This window comes from Bos grunniens, chromosome 4, assembly GCF_055505025.1.
Source record: "Bos grunniens cultivar Pamir isolate PY7600 chromosome 4, Bosgru_T2T1.0, whole genome shotgun sequence".
Lineage (NCBI taxonomy): Eukaryota > Metazoa > Chordata > Mammalia > Artiodactyla > Bovidae > Bos > Bos grunniens.
In genome coordinates this window covers 22,137,885-22,156,191 of record NC_141168.1, presented here as the reverse complement: position 1 = coordinate 22,156,191, position 18,307 = coordinate 22,137,885, and the positions used below count along the sequence as shown (strand labels likewise).

Sequence of the window (18,307 nt, the reverse complement as noted above, 5' to 3'; positions counted from 1 at the left end):
ATACATATTTATGGGGGCGAGGGGTGGCAGGAGCCACACTAGGGGACTAGTGGGGAAATGAAAGGATATCCAATTAGCTGTGGGTGGAAATTAATTGTGTAGTCCTGTAGAAATGACCAAACTGTTGAATCACCACATCTAAAAGAAAAATGACAATAATAATTTAAATAACCAAAGTGTTTGTGTGTGTGTGTGTGTGTGTGTGAGGTGATCTCTAGACACTGCTGGGGAACCTCTGGCCTTGACTGTGCTGGCTTCAGAGGCTGTGGGCTAGCTGGTCCCACAGACAGCAAGTCTCAGAGGCTGGGGAAAGGGGATGCTGAGGGTGTGGAAAGATGATGTGATACTGTGGGAAATGGGAGGAGTTGCTTTTCCTTGCTGCCAAGATGCAGTAAAAAGAGAAAAAAAAAAAAGGTCAAGAGTAGATGAGAGGGACCTGAGTGAGTTCCATTCCCAGAAGAGAACACCTTGGAGAGGAAGGGGGTGGCGAAGACACGCGCTGAGTTTTCCCAGACAGCTGGACAGCTTGGAAGGTGGCAGTCTGGGGACTCCAGAAAAGTGATGAGCACTTGAAGTTTTCCTAATGGAATTCTTCCTGACATTGTTTAATCCACATACCTGGTCTGTGATTGTCTGTTAAATGGCTTACTCTGGCATCTGTACCCTTGGGGTCCCTGTAGTAAGCAGATGGCATCCTCAAACTGGGTACTTAAGAAGAGTTTAATAAAGGAACTGTTTGCCAAAGTGTGGGCCCAGTGTGAGGAAACCACAGGGATGGTGCCAGGGGCTGGAACAGCGTGGGGGAGGACAGTCGCCTGGTCTCCTGGAGAGGGGAGGGGAGGAAGCGGCACTGAACCTCAGCAGTGGGAAGGACCACTTCGGAAGGCAGCTTGGAATAACCTACCAGCAGAAAGCCAAGGGGACAAATGCCCCAGCCTCTCTCTCCCCACATCCTCCAACTGCCTGCTGTTGACCCCCTTTGGCTAAATCCCAATTTGAAGTCAGCCTTGACTGTGGAGCTGTCCAGTCCAAAATCCATAGTCAAGTGGTAAGCTGCAAATCTGAATAAAAGTTGACATTGCAGGCTGTAGTCCAAAGGCCAAAAAATCAAGCAGAATTTCTATGCTACAATTTAGAGAGAGGATTTCTTCTTCGGGTGGGAAACCTGTCTCCTCAGTCTTCTCTGAAGACCTTCAGCTGATTGGATGAGACCAACCTGTATTTTGGAGGGTTGTTTGCTTTACTTCAAGTCAACTGATTGTAAGTGTTAATCCCACATTTAAAATTATTTTTCTTTGCCATCTGCAGAGATGTGGATGGACCTAGAAACTGTCATAGAGGGTGACATAAGTAAAAAAGAGAAAATCAGTTATCATATACCAACACATAAAACATTGCATAAATAAACTTATTTGCAAGCAGAAATAGGGACACAGACATAGAGAACAAATGTACGGAAACCAAGCGGGGAAGGGGTGTGTGGGATTGGCATATATACACTGCTATGTATAAAATAAATAACTAATGAGAAATGACTCAACAGCACAGGGAACTCTACCCAGTGCTCTGTGGTGACCTAAATGGGGAGGAAATCCAAGGAAGAGGGGACACATGTATAGGTACATCTGATTCACTTTGTTGTAGAGCAGAAATTAACACAATATTGTAAAGCAACTATACTCCAACAAAAGAGGGGAGAAGGAACAGGGGAAGGGAAAATTAGGGGTATGGGAGTAAGGGATACAAACTACTATGTATAAAATAGAGAAGCAACCCGGATATACTGTATAGCACAGGGAATCATAGCCATGGTCTTGTAATAGCCTTTAATGCAGCATAATCCGTAAACATACACAATCACCATGCTATATACATGTAATGTAATATGCTATACACATGTAATTAATGTAATATTTTAAATCAACTATACTTCAGTAAGATATAAATACCTTTACAGAGACATTCAGACTGGTATTTGGCCAAATAGCTGGTCACCATAGTCTCATCAAGTTGACGTATAAAATTAACCATCACGGTTCTCATGGTGGGGCAAGATGGAAGCAGAGCTACACTGAGGTTCAATCAAAGCCTTAGTTTAAATATTACTCACATGTGTTGAATTATCTAATCCTCAAAACAATATGGTGAAACCTCTGTAAACAAACTTTACAGATGATGCAACTGAAGCTCAGAAAAGTTATTCCCCAAGGACACAGCTGAAATGCGGTCGAGGCAAAATCCAAGTCTTCTGAATTCAGTTCTAGACAGTTTCTAAGTGACTAGCACAATCTTTTAAAGTTCCATTATGAAATCACATGATATCTAGAGTTGACTTAACTCTTTATTGACTGGGGGATTTTTGCAGAAACACTTGTGGCTGGTGATTTGTTATGTAAGCGAAAATTGAAACATGCTAGTCAATAATATTCAGGTAACAAAAGAGGTATTAACATGTTTCTGGTCAATAATGTGTTAAAAGCAATACAGTTTGGAAGCAGGTGAGAGTATGGATGAAATGTGATTGGTCATGTGGTTAATTGTTGGGCTGGGTGATGAGTACACAAAGGTTCATTGTATTTTTCTCTACAATTCTGAATATATTTGAGAGAATTTCCACAATCAAACATTAAATATAATCTCACAGCTTGGTCAGCAGTTGGCATTTTACAAGATGGAGCTAACCACTTGAGCCCACTCATAGCTGCATGAACTCAAGCCCTTTGAATCAAGCTCTGCTTTTTCCTGCTCTGCTTTTGAAGGGCATATTTGCCACAGAACAACGGCGGTTACAGCAGATGTCTTTACTGTCAGGTTACACTGAGTGTCTTCTGATGACACGACCCTTTTACCCATGAGCCAACTTGCAGGTCATGCCACAGTGTGCTGCTCACAAGCACAGACTCTGCAGCCAGACTGGGTTTGACCCCTGCCTCTGTCACTTACCAGCTGTATTCCCTCGACACGCCACTTAACCTCTCTGTCCCTAAGCTTCACTGCTCAAGAAGTAGGACATCAATAGTACCTTCCTCCTAGGTTTTATTACAAGGACTGAAGGAGTCAATATTGCTCAGAGACTTAGTCCCTTCATACAATAAGTGCGATGGAAGCATGGATTGAATAAAACCTACAAAACTCTCTATAAGAAAGAATTGCTTTGGACTGCAAGTGGCTTTCTGATTTTTGTCTCCCGATGCTGGAAGAGAAAGCAAAAAGTAAATTGTTCATTCACTCAATAATTATTGCAGAGAAGGCAATGGCAACCCACTCCAATACTCTTGCCTGGAAAATCCCATGGATGGAGGAGCCTGGTAGGCTACAGTCCATGGGGTCGTGAAGAGTTGGACACGACTGAGCGACTTCACTTTCACTTTTCACTTTCATGCATTGCAGAAGGAAATGGCAACCCACTCCAGAGTTCTTGCCTGGAGAATCCCAGGGATGGGGGAGCCTGTTGGGCTGCTGTCTATGGGGTTGGACAGAGTCGGACATGACTAACGTGACTTAGCAGCAGCAGCAGCAATGATTGAATCCCTGTTTTATATCTATTATGATGATGATCATAAAGACAAAAGTCTTTGACAACAAAGAACACAGTTTAGTTGGGAGAGGCAGACCGTTAACTAAATCAATAGTTCTTAACATTTAAATATAGACCTTCAGAGAACTGTATGAAGTTTATGGATCATCTCCACAAAATATACCTACACATAAATTATTGGGTACCATGTTAAGAATCCCTAAAATAAACAATTATAAATAGTATGATAAGTATCATGATAGAGCTATGTATCCTGCTTATCTCTCTAGACAAATTGCTCTCCTCTACCCACCCTGCCCATCCCCAGTTCTACCATATTGTCTTCTTTCAGTTCTTGAAAGAAATGGTTCCCCAAGTCTTGGTTGCACACCTCAAGTAGAAAACCACAAATAGATAAGCAAAAACATTCTAGGCTCTAAACATTCTAGAAACAACTAGAAAACCACAAATAAATAAGCAAAAACATTCTATACATTGTGTGTGTATATATATATACATATATATACACACACACCTATGTATATACCCCAAGATATGTATATTCATTTATAAATTGTACACATGCATTATCACCATTAATTAAGATGTCCAGATGAGAACCATAAACAGGCCCAGGTTTGCCTTTAACAATAGAGGATGCAAATCCATATTTCAAGAAGACTTGGCGATAATTTTGTATTCTTTTGGTAGTCTTCTTGTCAGGTCTGATTAATCCATTGTTTTTATTTCATAACATGGTTGACAAAGAACTTGTATGAGGCAGTGTCAGTTCAGAAGAAAATTCTTGTTCACTTGTACTTACATTATTAGCATTACCTTCCGTCTGTGACTTCTTCGCAGTAAACTCTGTGAGCCATGTTTCACTTCGTGAGGTTTGGTTTAGGCTAAGTCATGTGATCCATGCGTTCACATAAAAGACACACAGACACTGCTTGTAGGGCGTGGCCATTCTTCCTTCAGAATACTTCATGGGCTTCGTACTTTGCATGGCATGTGACCCTCTGACACTACAGGAGTTGCTGGTTTCAGCCTGTTTATTAGATCATCGTAAAGCTTAATTTCTTTTTCAGTTAGATTAAAAATTCAGCATAAGGGGATGAATATGTTTTCTTCCTGCTTCCTAATGGGTTATCTTATGCACCCTTTGGAGAATAAGTCCTCTACCATGGAAACACGTGCTTGAAAACACCAGCCCTTCTAGTTACAGTCTTCCCAAAGCTGTTTGCCACCTGGAGCACTTTGGCTGGGCACTTGCTCTTGGCCTAATTCCTTCATTCCCTGCAGGGTGTCTAACTTCTTACTTACTCTGGGCAGCTTTGCATAACATAATAACCAGGTGGAGGTCTTCTGTTCACCTCCCTGGCACTGCTTTATACCACAGATACCTGCTGCTGCTGCTAAGTCGCTTCAGTCGTGTCCAAATCTGTGCGACCCCATAGACGGCAGCCCACCAGGCTCCCCCGTCCCTGGGATTCTCCAGGCAAGAGTACTGGAGTGGGTTGCCATTTCCTTCTGCAATGCATGAAAGTGAAAAGTGAAAGTGAAGTCGCTCAGTCGTGTCCGACTCTTTACGACCCCATGGACTACAGCCTACCAGGCTCCTCCGTCCACGGGATTTTCCAGGCAAGAGTACTAGAGTGGGGTGCCATTGCCTTCTCTGCAGATACCTGCTAAGTTTCTATTTAGCCAGGTTTACCAAGGTGAGCAAACTGGACGTGGCCCATCATTCACAAAGATTACAGCCTAGAGGAGTTGGACATCAATCAAGCAGTGATTCAAATATATATAAAATTATAATTGTGTTACAAGCTTTGATGAAGTACAAAATGTGATAAAAGCATAGAGAGCAGAGATTTGATCTAACCTGGGAAAATAATTAAATTTAATCTGAAGGGCTTCCCAGGTGGTGCTAGTGGTAAAGAACCCACCTGCCAATGCAGGAGATACAAGAGACATGGGTTCAATCCCTGGGTTTGGAAGATCCCCTGGTGAAGGGCATGGCCACCCATTTCAGAATTCTTGCCTGGAGAATCTCATGGAGAGAGGAGCCTGGAGGGCTATAGTTCACAGGGTCGCAGAGTTGGATATGACTGAAGCAATTTTGCATGCAATCTGAAGGAGTACTAGTCAAAGGGAAGAGAGAGTCCCGGGGGAGAGGGGGGCATAAGCAAAGGCCGTGTGGCAGAAGGGGGCATTTATTTTAACACTTACTATATTTTTTATAATTCCTTGTAAAATTGCCTCCACCCCTCATGCAATGCTGAGCTCTATGAAAGCAGAGACCAACAGTCTTGTTTGCCATTCTATCACCCTTGCCTAAGAGAATGCCTGTTACATAGAAGTTGCTCAAGAAATGTTTGTTATGAATGAATGAGCACATAGGAAACACAATAAACCCGGACTGGGGACTGGGAGAAATTTTCTCAGAGGAGACAGCACCTGGGTTGGTATATAAAGAACAAGTAGGATTTCACTACAGGAAGAAGCTGGAAGAATCCGGGTAAGGAGGAGTGGGAGGTCATAGGAGGACAGCAGGAGTTCTCAGGGTATGTGAGGACCTGCAGGGGCTTTGTACATATGGAACAGAAGGTGAGACTGGAGAGGCCATGGGGAGGGGACACAGAGAACCCTGCTCACTGGCCTTCGAAAGACTAGACCAATGGAAAGGTGTAACACAGGTACAGGAGTGACGGCCCCAACCGAGGTGGGTGCAGTGAGAATGCAGATGCCACTAGCCAAAAGGGGGCACAGGAAGAGCAGCTGAATGTGACGGGCTGGGGCTGGGGACTGCAGGGCTGGTCAGGCTGAACTTGAGGTGCATGGGACATGTGTGTGTACTCAGCCGATTCAGTTGGATCCATGGGATTCTCCAGGCAAGAACACTGGAGTGGGTTGCCATGCCCTCCTCCAGGGGATCTTCCGGACCCAGGGATCGAACCTGCATCTCCTGCATTGCAGGCAGATTCTTTACTGCTGAGCCACCAGGGCAGCCTGAGTGGGAACATAGCCCCAGACATAAACTGTAGTGGTCAAGTTTGCTGGTCTGCCGTCATGCGTCAGGGTGAATCAGGGGGAGGGAATCCTAGTCCGAGTGCTGGATAGGATACAAAAATGGGGAAGACTCTGCCCTGTCCTCAGGTGAGTTCCAGTCTACCAGGGATGCATTTATACATATAATTACATATAAAGTGGAAGACGTTAGGTAAGAGAGAGAAGAATCAAAAACTACTTCTGGAGGGGCCAGCAGAGGAGGGAACCTGCTTAGAAATGCCCCATGGGGTGAAAGTCAGAAGTCATTCATATTTCGTAGTGGAGGCAACAGGAAAATGTGGGTGTCTCGTTGGCGTTAATCTCAAAAAGCTAGTCCTTTAAAACCTAGATTCCTCAGTGACTTTTAAAAATAGCCCTTAGCGTGGAGTCTTTCTGAAAGTCTAAATAAATTGCCTTCATTGGTTTCCCCTTGTCCGCACATTAATCTTCTCAGAGGCTGCAGCGCATTAATCAGGTCTGCTCTCTTCTGGAATCGCCTTTCCCGGCCAAGTTCTGCCATGGATGGTGCTCATCGACTCCACGCCCTGCCGGTGCTGGTGGAAAGGAGCGTGCTCTGCCTGTAGGTCTCTGAAGGCCCTGTGGGGTCTCCCCCGTGTTTGGGGTCCCAATGGAATTTTCTGGCCCCCAGACATCAGGGATCTCCATGTGGACAAGCCACACCTGTTCTGAGAGCTATGCAATTTTACCACCCCCTAAAAAGTCGTTTTTTTAAAAAAAGCTGATATTCTTTAATTCTTTTATTTTTAAATTGTTATTTATTTCTTTTGGCACCAATGAGCAGCATGCAGGATCATCATTCCCCAACCAGGGATTGAACCCACAGTCCCCTGCATGGCGAGCACAGTCTTAACCACTGAACCAAGACAGAAGTCCCTAAAAAGACTTTTCACCCCTCTAAAACTTGTGAGTGAACCCCATCCATTCCCAGGGATATGTTTACATCTAGTTGAATGATTAATAGTTGAATGATTAAGTAATTTGGCTAGATACCTCCAAACTGCCTGCTTCAATAAATATTCTAGAAGTGGCCCAAAGCATCTGAGTCGTGTGGTTCTATGCCTTTCTCCCTCTGCCCAGGTATTATCATCACCATAGCCAAGTGTGCCCTTTATTTGTGGGACAGTCAAGCTGAGCTGGGTGCCGTCAGGCAGCATCTTCTTAGAAGCTTTGGAGCTCCCAGCAGGGCGTCTCCTAAATTATTTTTGTCCCTGTTGATTCCACTTTGCCCCAAATCTGCCACAATTCATGGACTCCCCAGATCTAGTTGACAGTGCTTTCTCCATGTCTACAAAATGCACTCTGCCCGAACCCCAGCCTCCCCTAATGAGTTTGGCCATCCAGCCTGTCAGGGGTCCTGTGGGCTGGCTGGCCTGTGAGAGAGTCATTTCGGACAAAGAGGGACCAGGACTGGCTTGAGCACCGTGCCCAGACGTGGTAGGATCGGGGTTGGGGGGAGCCTGCACGGACTACTCAAGGGATGTTGTTGATTTGCAAAGAAGATCTAAAGGGTTTTGTTTTGTTTTAGTTGAGAGTTGTTTTATCCAGTGGAAACTTTTAGGACTTCAAGCCCAGGAGACAGCATCTCAAGTAACTGTGAGAGAACTGCTCAGAGGAGGTGAGGAGGGGGACCCAGGTTATACAGATGTTTTGCGACAAAGGGCAGGTAGTCGGAAAATCAAAAGATAATTGTTAATTAAAGGAAAACCAGATCTCCTAAGTTAAGGAATTCAGTACTTTTCTCTGTATGGGAAGATGCAAGCATCTAGGCTCACTGAAGTCATTCCTTTGATATGCATCTCAGCAATCTGGGGCCAGTATCCTGAGTTTCCTCAGGGCTCCCTGTAGGGAGTGGTTGCAGTCTGAAGAAGCTCTAAAGTTTTGGGTAGAGCTGGGAGCCTGTTTGCATGGCTTGTCCATGGCTCTGTAGCCGACCATGAGTCAGGAAAGCTATTCTGTGTCTTTAATTAAAGGGCCATCAGAGGTAAAGACTCTGCCTGCCAATGCAGGAGACCTGGGTTCCATCCCTGGGTTGGGAAGATCCCTTGGAAGAGGGCATAGCAACCCACTCCAGTATTCTTGCCTGGAGAATCCCATGGACAGAGGAGCCTGGCGGGCTACATAGTCCATAGGGTCACAGAGTCAGACATGACTGAATGACTGAGCATGCACACAAAGGGCCATCAACAAGAGTCCAGATTCATAGACTCCTAGATCATCCCCAGACTGAAAAACTGAAACCCATAAGGCTGTCCTCCTTGTTCAGTCAAGCCCTTGATTGTAATTGAGGAGGTGGGCTCATTTTGGGACTGAATCGGCAGTGGAGGTCTCACCTCCACCCCCCCGCCCCGCCCCCAGAAAGCTGACAGGGACTGAGAAGCCAGTAGTGTGTGGGGTTGCCTTCCCCTCATACCCTGTCCCCTCTTGGCTGTCTGAAACTTGGTTGTGTGTGTCTGACGTTAAGGGCCAGGCTTCTTCTACTCATTATCCAGACAGTTATTAAAACAGTCTGAAAAATAGCATCCTTAGACTTCAAAGGCAGCTGTGGCCATGATTGTTAGAGAGAAATTTTTTGAAATGGTTGACTTTAAGTTGTTCTTATTCAAAAATGACAAGGGGAGAGCTCTGAATTTGTAAAGTTGTTTGAATAACTTTCTGAGTTTATTGTCAGGCAAGACAGGTTGAACTAAATGATATTTCAAGTCCCTTCCAGCTATGAGAACCATGTTTTTCATAGGTGGTTGGGCAAGTAAGGGGCTTCCCTGGTGGCTCAGACAGCAAAGAATCTGCCTGCAATGCAGGAGACTGAGTTCAACCCCTGGGTCAGGAAGATTCCCCTGAAGAAGGAAATGACTACCATCTCCAGCATTCTTGCCTGGAGAATTCCACGGACAGAGGAGCCCTGCAGGCTCTTTGCATCCATGCGGTCACAAACAGTCAGACACAATTGAGTGACTCATTTCAGTTGCTCAGTTTTGTCCAACTCTTCGTGACCCCATGGACTGCACACCAGGCCTCCCTGTCCATCACCAACTCCCGGAGTTTACCCAAACATGTCCATTGAGTTGGTGATGCCATCCAACCATCTCATCCTCTGTCGTCCCCTTCTCCTCCTGCCTTCAATCTTTCCCAGCATCAGAGTCTTTTCAAATGAGTCAATTCTTCACATCAGGTGGCCAAAGTATTGGAGTTTCAGCTACAGCATCAGTCTTTCCAATGAATATTCAGGACCAATTTCCTTTAGGATGGAATGGTTGGATCTCCTTGCTGTCCAAGAGACTCTCAAGAATCTTCTCCAACAAATTGAGTGACTAACACTTTCAATTTCTGGACAAGTGAGAAACATAGTGGAAAGACCATTGACCTTGATCTGGAACAGTTAGGCTTCCAACAAACTCAAGTTCCAAGTCTGGAACAAGTAGGTGCCAGGGGAGACCCACTAGGTAGAAAACAAGATTCCTTAAGGAATTTAGGTTCCAAAAGAGGACCTCAGTCCTTAGAGGATGCAGAATGAGGTGTTATCCTATCCTTGGATGTGCTGAAGTCCTTGGAACCAAGGCCAAGATTCGGTCAGAATTGGGGCTCACGGCAAAGCTGGGGTTGGATTAAACAAAGCAGGAGGAATGATTGGAAACGAGGGACCAGGATCAGATAGAGACTGATAGCCAAGGTGGTCTGATGCTAGCTACTAGTTATATGCTCTAAAATTTTTGCTACTTGGGGACAAGATGGAAAAGGTTGAACCTCAGATCTGGTTTGGCGGCCTCAGTTGGAAAAAAGCAAATAAATGAATTTCATCTGGTTATTAACGTTAATTTTGAGGAATGAACTATAAAAATACACACACAGAGAATGACTGAACCTCTGGGAACATCTGCACAGATAGCCAAGCCAGCAGAGTGATATTCAGGGCTGGCTTTTAGATCTGATTCTGGAATTGTCCTCCAAGAACCTGTAAGTGTGACTTTTCACACAGATCACACAGTGAAGGAAGTGCTTAACTAATTGTGCCCAAGAGAGTTATCAGAAATTAACGAGATGCCAGAGATGGACCATCAACAAGCCATGAAAGAGAGACCTCAGGTCACAGTTAGACAATTCAACAACTAGAGATATTCTCCCAAGGGATGGTGCTGTGTCCTTGGCTTTGCAGACATCTCGGAAGGTTAAAGGAAGATGGGCACACTGCTCTAGAAACTGTTCTGTTATTCCTTTCCTGCTCCCAGCTCTAGGCATCTCAGTCCTAAGCCCTCCAGCATCTCCCACCCCATCCCACTTGTGCTACATCACCGCTTTCTATGGGGAGCTTCAGGGAGGGTTGAAGAAGAGTTTGGACCCCCAGCTGGCTTCTGCTGGATCGGCCACTCACCAGCTGCATTTCTGATCTTGTTCTCATCTCAGAAATATCAGTTTTGGTATTCTTGCCTTAGTGCCCTTTTCTTGGTCTTGCCTGTTTGGTTAAAGCACCACTTCTCACAGTGTGCTCTGGGGAAGCTTGTGTGCATGTACAGGTTCATATCAACATCCTCTGGTTTTAGTGTGCAGTGGATGGGGAGGCAGAGAGAGGGTTGGAGTAACAGCCAAACCATCTTCCTTCCCCCTTTGTCTTAACACATTCACGTGTCAGGCTTGAGGCTGAAATGCTGTGCTGCAGAGCAGCAGTCCACAAACTCTTTGTCACCAAGGACTGGTTTTATGGAAGACAATTTTTCCATGGAGTGTGGAGTAGAGGGGTGGTGGTTTAGGGATGATTTAAGCGCATTACATTTTTTTCTGCACTTTATTATTATTACATCAGCTCCACCTCAGATCATCAGGCACTAGGTCTGGAGACTGGAGACCTCTGCTGTAGAGAACACGAGTTGGGGGTGGAAATGCCCTGGATGAACTTCCCAGGTGGTGCTAGTGGTAAAGAACCCGCCCACCAATGCAGCAGAGGTAAGAGACACGGGTTCAATCCCTGAGTCAGGAAGATCCCCTGGAGGAGGACATGGCAACCCACTCCAGTATTCTTGCCTGGAGAATCCCATGGACAGAGGCACCTGGTGGGCTACAGTCCATGGGCTGCAAAAGAGTTGGACACGACCTAGTGACTAAACAACAATAGATGATGAATATACTCAGCACGTGGCTCTCCTCTTGCTCACCAGCCTCCCACCCCTGTTCTCTGCAGAAAGACAAGGAAGGGAGCAGAAAGCAAGTGGGGAGATGCCCTTATGGGAGGAGCTAGAGGGTTGACAAATCCTCGCTCCTCGCCACTGAGAAAGAACTGTGGACGTGGCTCTCCCTGGCTGCAGAGGAGGTTGGGGAGTGTGGGGTTTTGTTTTTCAGCTGAAATTAAAATCAGGGTATAGTTAGTAAGGAAGAGAGGGAATGGATATTGGAAAGGCAGCCTTACTATGTTAAAATAGATTAATTACTGTATTAAAATACATTAATACACATTCCATTCTGCATATTCCTTTAGGGTCTCCCAACCTTCCTTTTTGGCATCATGGGACCTATAAAATAAGGCTGGTCTGGCAACATAGGGTAAATGGAGAACACGGCTTATGGATAAGGCAACTCGCCCCAGGGACATGGGTTGACGTGAAACCCACCCAACTTCTACAAGGGCTGAGAGCACCAATCTCTGTAGCCCAGCCACCCATTCACCGTAATACTGAGCTATATTATAGCTACTGCTGCTGCTGCTGCTAAGTCGCTTCAGTAGTGTCCGACTCTGTGCGACCCCATAGATGGCAGCCCACCAGACTTCCCTGCCCCTGGGATTCTCCAGGCAAGAACACTGGAGTGGGTTGCCATTTCCTTCTCCAATGCATGAAAGTGAAAAGTGAAAGTGAAGTCGCTCAGTCGTGTCCGATTCTGTGCAACCCCATAGACAGCAGCCCACCAGGCTCCTCCGTCCATGGGATTTTCCAGGCAAGAGTACTGGAGTGGGGTGCCATTGCCTTCTCCGTATTATAGCTACAGTGGCTTGCAGATCAGCACACAGGCACTTTATTAAGTAGTGTTTGTAGAATGGCTCTGTAGTAAAGAATCTGCCTGCAATGCAAGAGACCTGAGTTTCATCCCTGGATTGGGAAGATCTCCTGGAGAAGGAAATGGCAACCCACTCCAATCTTCTTGCCTGGAAAATCCCATGGACAGAGGAGCCTAGTGGGCTACAGTCCATGGGATCGCTAAGAGTCTGACACAACTGAGCGATTATCACTTTCACTTTGTAGGACAACACCTGTGAAGGGTGAGGGACACAGGACTTGGCAAAGGAAGAAGGTGGGTGGCAATAAAATTGGCTCAAAGCTCTTAGGAGATCCTCTGGGGAGCTCTGGAGAGGGAACATCTTTCAGAGTTGTCCCACTCTGAGACAAGGAAGTCAGGCCCTCATCCCACCCCTCCCCACTCTGACCAGTCACTGGGCGTGGGAGGGGATGTGGCCCTGGAACAGGGGCCCTCAGGCTGAGGGCAATGCTCAGACTGGGACTTGATGGAGAGCCATCAGCTGCCATGACTCCCTGCAGCTGTGGAAATGGGTCCCTCAGTCCCAAAGTGGGCTGGGGTCTATGCAGAGCTCCCCCAATTCACTACTGGGGGCTTTGTGCTCTACAAGGAACAGCCATGCCCTCCTGCAGAACGGCCCTTGGTGGCCTGGTAAGAACAGAATACAGGACGGTGTGAAATAAAAGGCTTACCTGGAATGGCATCTGTGGTGTTCTCGTGTGAAGTGGCGTCTCAGCCCACGCTGAGTCCCAGAGGCTTATGGGAGAATCCCACCTGATTTCAGCAGCCCCGGAGGCTTGACAACTGTGCTCCACCTGCTGTTTATTTGAATTCAGCCAGGCTCTTCTGCGGCATTCATTATCATGGACATCATGTAGCAAGCGGCAGCTGAGAGCCTGAAACAAGCTCCCAATTTGTCTTTGGAAAATTTTCTCCATTATGAGCAGAGAAAGATTAAAGGGATAATAATACCTCACATGGATATCATGCTTTCCTACCAGCAAAGAGCTTGCAGATGTATATTATCTTATTTGAGCCTCACAGAGCCTATAGCCCTGTGAGGTAACTAGAATAGGAATTACTATTCATCATAGAGGTGAAAATATTGTAACTTTAGAAACTCATGACTCCATCTTATATTCCAAGAATAGGTTGCATTTCTTAATTTATTTTTTTTTCTTTACCATGATCCTTTCTATTCTCGCAAAATCCAAGAAGGCTAAAGCAAGAAGGCAAGTGGGAAAAAGACTTTCCCTTCCCTATGCATGTCTGCTCTATGGCATCCTTCTCCCATCTCTAATACTACAATATGAGAATGAGGATGCTGAAATTAAACTACCGACAAACAAGAAAAATATGGCAGCTGTCAACTTCTGAGACTGCATCACTTACGTATTTTTAATTAATTTGTTTTAGAGTATAGTTGCTTCACAGTGTTGTGTTAGTTTCTACTGTACAGCAAAATGAATCAGCTATACGTATATGTATTATGTCAGTTAGTTCAGTGGCACAGTCATGTCCGACTCTTTGTGACCCCATGGACTGCAGCACACTAGGCCTCCCTGTCCATCATCAACTCCCGGAGCTTGCTCAAACTCATGTCAATCCAGTCAATGAAGCTTTCCAACCATCTCATCCTCTGTCGTCCCCTTCTCCTCCTGCCTTCAATCTTTCCCAGCATCAGGGTCTTTTCCAATGAGTCAGTTCTTCACATCAGGTGGCCAAAGTATTTGAGCTTCAGCTTCAGCATCAGTCCTTCCAATGATTATTCAGGACTGATTTCTTTAGGATGGACAGGTTGGATCTCCATGCAGTCCTATGTATCCCCTCCCTTTTGAACTTCCTTCCCATTCAGGTCCCCACTGTGTATTAAGTAGAGTTCACTGCGCTCTACAGTATGTTCTCATTGAAATTGAAAGTGAAAATCGCTCACTCGTGTCCAACTGTTTGTGACCCCATGGCCTGTACAGTCCATGGAATTCTCCAGGCCAGAATACTGGAGTGGGTAGCCTTTCCCTTCTCCAGGGGATCTTCCCAACCCAGGGATCAAACCCTTGTCTCCCTCATTGCAGGCGGATTCTTTCCCAGCTGAGCTACCAGGGAAGTTCTCATCAGTTATACATGGCATCATTTTATGTCATGATCTTTTATATCATCATTTATATATATATAAAATCATCTATTTTATACATGGTATCAATAGTGTACCTGTGTCAATCCCAATCTCCCAGTTCCTCCCACCCCTCTTTCCCCTTCGGTATCCATATATTTGTTCTCTACATCTGTGTTTCCATTTCTGCTCTGCAAATAGAGAAAAACTTTCTATATCATATATTAGTGCATATATGTGGAATCTAGAAAAATGCATCCCTTATTTATTGTGCCCCTGCTGCATGCCATGGGAGTGGTAAAAAGGGTGAATAAAATGTATAGTTCTTGTAGAGCTAGCAACCCAATAAGGGATATAAAATAGGAAAAGGACTAACAAACATTAGAGCGCAGAAGTGGAGCCCTGCTTGACAGTTTCAGAGGAGGCACAGATGCCAGGAGGCATTAACGGAGGTGGCAGTGTGTGAGCCAGTCCCTAAGGGTGAGTTGTCTTCTCCCACTGATGATGAAACACACTGATGACCTTGTGAGTCAGCCAGAAGCCCGGGCTTCCTGAGTGCCAGCGGGGCTGAAATGCAGGCAGGAGCGTCCACTGTGTTGCTGGTCAGCTCAGGTCAATATTTAGCCCACTGCACACTTGTTGCCACCAGCCAGCCACCTAAACAGCCCGTGCTTCCTTGCTCTTCCATTGGCTTATGTTTTTAAAACACATTTTGTCTTTTCAACACTTCTTGTAGCATTGGATAGGGTTATTACCAGAATTTTTAAAAGAAATGTTTACTGCAGCTTCCCATGAAAAATAGACTCCCTAGGCTGGGACATCACAGGGTCTGCGGGGAAATTCAGAAGCCACTTGGAGCAGCAGACGCTGTCATATCTTCACCAAGTCAGATGTTTTTTTTTTTTGCACACAGGTGATACATAAGCTTGTTTCCGAGGGAAACAGCAGGACTTTGAATGGGATGTTTTTCCACAGTTGCCCGTTTGTCTTGCTTCTTTGTTCCACCTTTATTATTCTCCTGGAGGGAATATTCCTAATAGGATTAATAAATGAAAATGTAAATAATGTGACTATTGAAATATAGATTTTCCAGGTATGCAATTTATTACCAGCTTGGTAGAAGTGAAGTCATCTGATGCCATCTGTTGCACGGCCACTTCTCATGCTGCCAGGGGGAGAGGATTTCACAAATTAACAGCCAGAGCTCCCAGGAGTCACTGACCTTGGGAGAAACTGGAGGGAGAGAAGGGCGTCAACCCTGGGAGCAGAGAAAACCTCCGGCCATAAACTGGTGTCACGTGGGCACAAAGTCTTGAATCAATACCAGTGAGGGCCTGATGCCTAAACTCTAAATAACCATTTGAAAGCTTGGGGTGATGGTGGAGGGGGTAGATTTTTAAAAAAATAGAAGGGGAAATGAAGGGGAGAGGATAATTAGCAGTAAATGTGTCAGATCCTTGAGCAACAGTGTAGGCTGATGGGGTGTGTTTACAGGCTTGACCCTTCGGTGGAATTATTTGCAAGGCTGAATGAACCCATGCACACTTTGGAAATCAAACTTCCTACTGGGGAGAATCTGTCTTTGCCTCACCTTGGTGGTCCCGCTTGGCTGGACAGCAGACTGGGAGATTTCAAGGCTTAGCTGTGCCACTCACCAGCTCCATCCACAGCATCTCTGTGTCTCCGTTTCCTCATTAATCAACTGAGAAGACTGGGTGTTCTGGTCTCTGGAGTTGCTCAATCTTTTATGAATGATTCCATTTTCAGAGTCAGAAGTTTCATAAAATCCTCCTTTGCTAGCGTCATTCAATGTCACCCTTGATATCGCCTGCAGAAGGACATGGAGTCTGTGGTGAAGTGTGGTGACTTTGCCTTCATCAAGAACCATCCCCTGCAAGGGGGAACGTGGACACCCAGGTAGGAAACCTGGAGAGTGAAGGAGTCGTATCAGGAGCCACGTCTTCCCCCGGGGAGGGCAGTGGAGTCTGACTCCACCTTTCTTAACTGGAGAAGGATAAACCCCAAGAGTCCGAGGCGGCAGTCTGCCTCCTCACAGCTTCTCTCGGCCCATCCCTCCTCTCCTCCTGTTTCCAGTCAAGGCTCTCTCTCCTCGCTATCAGCGGCTGACTCTTAGAACAAGGCTGTCTGGGACAGAGGCATGTGTTTCTGGGAGCTGGTGTGGACCTGAACCGAAGCAGGAGCCGGGAAGCATCTCCCTTGCCGGGGCGGTGGGCTGGAGGAGGAGGAGCTTGAGAGCTGTGTGGAGACGGGGTGGCTCCGGAGAAAAGTGAGATCCTGCCCCAGGCTGGCATTCAGGGGCCAGGCTCCCGAGGTGTCTCTGAGAGGTGGGTTTTGGAAGGGGCTTCTGAGGAGAGGGAGGAGGCCATGAGTCTCCTACTGCAGCTGGAGAGCCAAAGAGCAGCTGGGGCAGTTTCCCTCCCCAAAGCCTTCAATTTCTTCAGAGCCTGTTGTCTTTCATGGGAGACTGAGCTGCTGCTCCTCTGTCACTCATGCACTCAACAAGCGCTCCTTGCCTCTGCAAGGCACTATGGATCCCGTGTGGGGGGAAAAAAAAAGTTACATGTAAAATTCTTATGCCTTCAGGGAGCTTATGGTTTAGTGGAGTAGACAGGTGCTCAAGGCGTAGTTGAGGAGACTTCCCTGGCGGCCCAGTGGTTGAGACTTCACCGTCCAGTGCAGGGGGTGTGCATTTGATCCCAGTTTGGGGAGCTAAGATCCCACATACCCCATGGCCCAAAATAAATAATAATAAAACAAAACAGAAGCAATATTGTAACAAATTCAATAAAGACTTTTAAAAATGGTCCCTGTCGAAAAACATTTTTCAAAAGACGTAATTGAAAAATTATGAAATGATAGCAAGTGGTGAGGCGTGTGAGGGAGCAACGTCCAGCAGAGTGAGGACAGAGACGGTGAGGGAGGGTTGGTTTTCTGTCACATGGTGAGAGAAGGCTTTCTTTCTGAGCTGAGACCTAAATAAAGTGAGGTGGGGTGGGGGCAAGCCCTGGGGATTTCTGGGGTTAAAAATCTGTCCCTGGGCTGAGGGAACTAATCCACGAGGGCCCGAGGCAGGCGTGTACCTCCTCTGTCCAGAGAACGTGCCGCTGGAGCAGAACGAGAAAGAGGAAGGGTTCTAGCGATGCCATCCCAGACGCCAGCGGACGCCAGCCCGGGGCCCCACATGGGACCCCAGAGTTGGTTCTCAACGTGATGGAGACCATGACGGGATTGACAATTGCAAGGGGTCACCCTCGGCTGGTCTGTGGAGAAAGGACTTACCTGAGGGGAAGAATGGGGGCTGGGGACAGGATTTTGGTGCTGCTGTCCACCTGGGCCAGTAAGTGACAATCCCTGATGCTTTGCCACTTTGTAGGATGTTAGCAGCCCAGGCAGGGAGTCCTGGCCATCCCACGGGAGGACGCTCCGGGGACCAGGGCTGTGGGGCCACTGGATGCCAGCATCTGAGAGCATGACTTGCAGACAACTGGGACCATGTGGCTGCAGAGCTTTGATGTGCTGAGTAAAGATTACAGGTTGTTCTCCAGCTCTTTCCCCAGCATGCTGTAGGACAAAAAAAGACAAAGCTTTGT

At 46.3% G+C, this 18,307-nt stretch overlaps 2 long non-coding RNA genes across 2 annotated transcripts; one reads left to right on the top strand and one right to left on the bottom strand.

Annotated features, from left to right (window-relative positions):
* Nucleotides 1-702: 702 nt before the first annotated feature.
* On the bottom strand, nucleotides 703-4,568 carry LOC147373770 (uncharacterized). Its single transcript, XR_015162063.1, has 2 exons — nucleotides 4,341-4,568; nucleotides 703-1,329 (listed from the first exon to the last, which is right to left on the bottom strand). It is a non-coding gene; the product is annotated as an uncharacterized LOC147373770 (long non-coding RNA).
* Nucleotides 1,137-7,623, top strand: LOC147373769 (uncharacterized). The gene is made up of 2 exons (XR_015162064.1): nucleotides 1,137-1,260; nucleotides 7,023-7,623. It is a non-coding gene; the product is annotated as an uncharacterized LOC147373769 (long non-coding RNA).
* The last annotated feature ends 10,684 nt before the right edge of the window (nucleotides 7,624-18,307 follow it).